General features: G+C 42.7%; 1 pseudogene across 1 annotated transcript; it reads left to right on the top strand.

The window, feature by feature from the left end:
- Positions 1 to 2,189: 2,189 nt before the first annotated feature.
- LOC100947627 lies at positions 2,190 to 3,533 on the top strand (annotated as a pseudogene). Its single transcript, XR_002771232.1, has one exon. The product of XR_002771232.1 is annotated as a hypoxanthine-guanine phosphoribosyltransferase pseudogene (transcript).
- The last annotated feature ends 1,327 nt before the right edge of the window (positions 3,534 to 4,860 follow it).

The following is a 4,860-nucleotide window of genomic DNA, read 5'->3' as shown; positions in this document are numbered from 1 at the left end:
GGCATGCTGTCCTGAAGCCCAATGGTGCTAGGACTGTGGCTGCTGGGACAAGGGATGCAGCAGCTTGTTCTGAAAAGCAAGTGCTGTTGAGAACAGAGGTGGGACACAAACGGGGTGCAAGTTGCCTCTGGGACTTGGTTAGGAGCTGGTAGGCGCTCCTACAGCTGGGGCAGTGGCACTGCTAGGCACAGGCTACTGCCGCCAGGATTGAGGGGCAAGCCCTGCTCAGAATGAGGCATGAAAGAGACACACATTGCCCACTTGCTGACCTAGGGTATAGCCACTGAGGATGGCCCAATTGTCATCCATGGCATGGCCTTGGCACAGCTGCTACTACCTTTCAGCAGAGCACTCTGTTCAGGACCTGAGAACTGCCCCACCTCCACTGACCACAGCTAGTGACTGCTCTAACCACTGGGGAGGCTGAGTAAGAAATTGCCCAAGCCAACCTCTTCTCTCCCTCCAAGACAGATCACATGGTGTGGACTCCTGAGGATTGCCCAACCCAGTCTACCACCGTGCACCTGGACACCTGGGTACTCTTCTCAGGCCTCAAGGTAGGCCAACACGCTAAGCTGCTCTCACCTCACTAGCACCTACCTGCAAGATCCACCTTTAGGCTGCAGCCACTGCCAACATCAAAGTGCACCATTTGGGATGTAGAGATTGGGTCCACCACTCTATTGCCATCACACATGTACACCAGCTTCCCAGGGCCCTGAGAGCCCTCCCACCCACCGAGATCATGGCTGCCACTTCCAGCATCTGAGCCAGCCACCAAAGGCCCAAGGATTGGCCCACTGGTAACTACCAACAAATGTGCCAGTGTAAATCTCCCTGGGCACAAAGATGGGCCTGCTCATCCCACCACTGCCACTACTGGTGCCTGAAGACTGACCCACCTGGCGTCCCCGGTCCCAGCACAACTTCATCACAGCCTCCACTAATAATTGCACGCACCGAAGGAATCACAGGAATATAAACCAATATATCCCTTAAGAGCAACGCTTCACTATTTGCTAATTCAGTACTCATGGTAACTTTATAGAATATAACTACCACAAAAAAATGAGAATCAATTGTGTTTGGATTTCATTTTTTATTCTTAAAAAAGTAAAAGTATACTGGGTGGGCATGATGGCTCACTCCTGTAATCCAAGCACTCTGGGAGGCCAGACTGGGTGGATTTCCTGAGCTGGTGGTTTAAAACCAGCCAGAGCAAGAGTGAGACTCCATCTCTAAAAACAGCCAGGTTCTGTGGCAAGTGCCTCTAGTCCCAGCTACTTGGGAGGCTGAGGCAAGAGAATCACTTGAGCCCAAGAGTTTGAGGTTGCTGTGAGCTATGATGCCACAGTACTCTACTGAGGGCAATAAAGTGAAACTCTGTCTCAAAAAAAAAAAAAGTAAAACTATACCACTTGTGTTCATCATATTGACCTTTTTATTTCATGTATGGAAGATATTCTTTTATATCAGATTTCCTTTCTTAGTTTTTAAGGCTGCAAATTATATCATTGTAGGAATAAGCTGAAATTGCTATTTAACAGTCAAAATTGACCGTCATTTGATTCATTTACAAATTTTCAGTATCACCAAAACTCAGCAAGGAATGGGCTTGTACATATATCTTTGTGTACTGGGGGAAATTTTCCTATGGAAATGTTTGCTAGAATTCAAATACTTAAATATGGATAAATACACAATTCTTTCTCTTCATATTTTCTTTTTCTTCATGTCCTTTTATTTATTACTGACAGAATTCATCTCCCTCTCACAGCTAACACATCTTTAAAAGTTCCTATTTTTTGTTCCATATATAAGATAGAAACATGAACATTTCAGAATATTCCCTGGGGCTTGTCTGGGTCTCACCTACACTTAAATAGAAAGCTTTGAGATTAGACAACAAAGGAACATACTGGGCAACAGCCTAGAAAAGTAACCAATGGGACAAATTAATTGCAAATGTGTTACCAATTACAGACAACGTAAAGAAAGAAACATTTTTAATGATTCTCAAGGTTTGAAACATTTTGAGAGATTGCAACTTGGGAATCAATCTCAAGGAGATGGGAAGAAAAACGTCTGAGAGGAAGCAAGGAGAAGCAGTTTCAAAAGGGAAAAAAGCCATGAAAATTTATAAATGCGGGGAAGCGGCGGCGCTGCTGCAAAGATGGTTCCGGGAGCCCCAGGGCTTTGCCGGGCGGCGCCGCCTCCCGCTGCGCCTCCGCCTCCCCCTCTTCTCCTCCGCCGCCCGCTTCCTCTTTCTCCGCGATCCTCCCGCGTACCCACCGGCTTCGTTATGGCGACCCGCAGCCCCAGCGTCGTGATTAGCGATGATGAACCAGGTTATGACCTCGATTTATTCTGCATACCTAATCATTATGCTGAGGTTTTGGAAAAGGTGTTTATTCCTCATGGGCTCATTATGGACAGGACTGAACGGCTCGCTCGAGATGTGATGGAGGAGATGGGAGGCCATCACATTGTAGCCCTTTGTGTGCTCAAGGGGGGTTATAAATTCTTTGCTGACCTGCTGGATTACATCAAAGTGCTGAATAGAAATAGTGAGAGATCTATTCCTATGAGTGTAGATTTTATCAGACTGAAGAGCTACTGTAATGAGCAGTCAACAGGGGACATAAAAGTGATTGGTGGGGACGATCTCTCCACTTTAACTGGAAAGAATGTCTTGATTGTTGAAGATATAATTGACACGGGCAAGACAATGCAAACCTTGCTTTCCTTGGTCAAGCAGTATAAGCCAAAGATGGTCAAGGTCGCAAGCTTGTTGGTGAAAAGGACCCCTCGAAGTGTTGGATACAGGCCAGACTTTGTTGGATTTGAAATTCCAGACAAGTTCGTCGTAGGATATGCCCTTGACTATAATGAATACTTCAGGGATTTGAACCATATTTGTGTCATTAGTGAAACCAGAAAAGCAAAATACAAAGCCTAAGATGGAAGTTCAAGTAGAGTTTGGAAACATCTGGAGTCCTACTGACATCAACAGTAAAATTATCAAACATTCTAGTTCTGTGGCCATCCGCTTAGTAGAGCTTTTGGCATGTATCTCTAAGAAATTTATCAGTTTTGTACTTTACCAACGTCACTTGCTACATTCCTGAACTCTTTTATTTGTACTACGAGCCTGTAGTCTATCGGTTGGTTCCCTTTGGGTGGATTGTTGTTTAACTTGTGAATGAAAAAAGTCTCTTCAATCATACCACAATCGAACAAAATGTTGAAATTGTATCTGTAAGAAACACTTAAAGAGAAGACATATTAGTTTTTAAATTGGTATTTTAATTTTTTATAAAGACAGAGATGATTGAATATTGCTAATTATACCACCACGTGTTCAGAAAGTGAAGCAACCTCCAGTTTGGATCAGTGACAGCATCTAAGAGGTTTTGTTCTTTGACACAAATCAATGTCCTGGCGTTATTTTAGCAATCTTTCCGTAGCGTTGACTGTATTTTCCCCACTTCTTCATATTATTACCAGTGAATCTTTGTTGGCAGTTACTTTCAAAGGCAAATCAATAAATTTTTTTAAAAGTTACCACTTTTTGAATCCTTCACTGTAAAATCTTTAAAATAAGGGCTGTCTCTTTAAAAGAAATCATGCGTGCCTATTTTTTCTCTACAAATTAACCTACTAGAGTTTTCTGTTGCTTATGTTTTCCTAGTTTGTTAAGTATCAGCAGTGAGTTTAATTGTAATCTTTACCAAACACAGCAAATAATGAGTATGTGGTGGAATGGGTTGGTGGAGTTAGCAAAATGTTCACCTGTTTCAAAGACATTGAATTTCAGACATATGGTACACTTAATTACATTATATTATGCTAAAATAGTATGGCTTTCTCTTGGAATTCCCTAAAATTGTTTGGATTGTATTTTCTGCTGCATCTCAACAGCTTGTTTTCAGACATGTCCTATGAGTTTTTTCTGTAAATAATGCTTTGTTGACCAAAGAACAGCAAAACCTTTTGTTTCCTGGGGGCAAGAGAGAAGTTTTAAACCAAAATCTTAATTGCTTCTCTGCTCCAAGTAAGGTATGAACAGTAACTTTCTAAGATGGTTTATTCTTCCATTTCTAACGTTACAGGTTTATACATTTAAGTTCAAAGTGAAGACCATGTTAATCCTTATCTTAAACGACAATCGGCAGAACCCACAACCCATAGTAGGTCTAACTATTTGAATCAGTCTAACTCCTGATTCAAAATAACATTCCAATTCAAAAGTTAATCTCCTCAATCAATCCACCTAAACTACTCAAGATAGGCATCTTTAGGGTGAGAGGTGAATTTACAAAATAGTAAGAATGGGAGACAGGGGTAAAAGGCAGGATCTAAACTGGCCAGACCAGCTGTGTCGTGTCTGTCCTAGCCTGACAGACTTCATGTTATTCTTACTATATGTGCTTTCAAAAGTGGGCTAACATGCACTATTATTTCTGGGGTGTCTCCTTCTAAACCCCAACAAATTTTAAGAAGAATGGTGTGAGGGTTTATTCTTACATTGAGGCAATTTAATGGAGTTTCTGGAATGTCTGTACAAAATCTGAAGGGATATAGAAACTCTGGTACTAGTGTTGCAGGAAAACAAGGCCCAGTGGGGAGAAGGAACACCCAAATACCATATTTAAGAAAAAGAAGGCTTTTATTCAGCCAGCGGAGAGACGTGAAAAAATTCAAAATGGCCGTGCTCCCCACTGACTTGGTCTTTCCCTTTTTATCCTCAGTCAAAAAGTGCCAGCCCAGGCTCGGCGCCTATGGCTCAACCGGCTAGGGCGCCAGCCACGTACACCTAAGCTGTCGGGTTCGAATCCCCAGCCCGGACCCGCCAAACAA

Source organism: Otolemur garnettii, unplaced genomic scaffold, assembly GCF_000181295.1.
Source record: "Otolemur garnettii isolate 467f Iridium unplaced genomic scaffold, OtoGar3 scaffold00251, whole genome shotgun sequence".
NCBI classification, from domain to species: Eukaryota; Metazoa; Chordata; class Mammalia; order Primates; family Galagidae; genus Otolemur; species Otolemur garnettii.
This window is presented reverse-complemented; position numbering and strand designations above follow the sequence as displayed.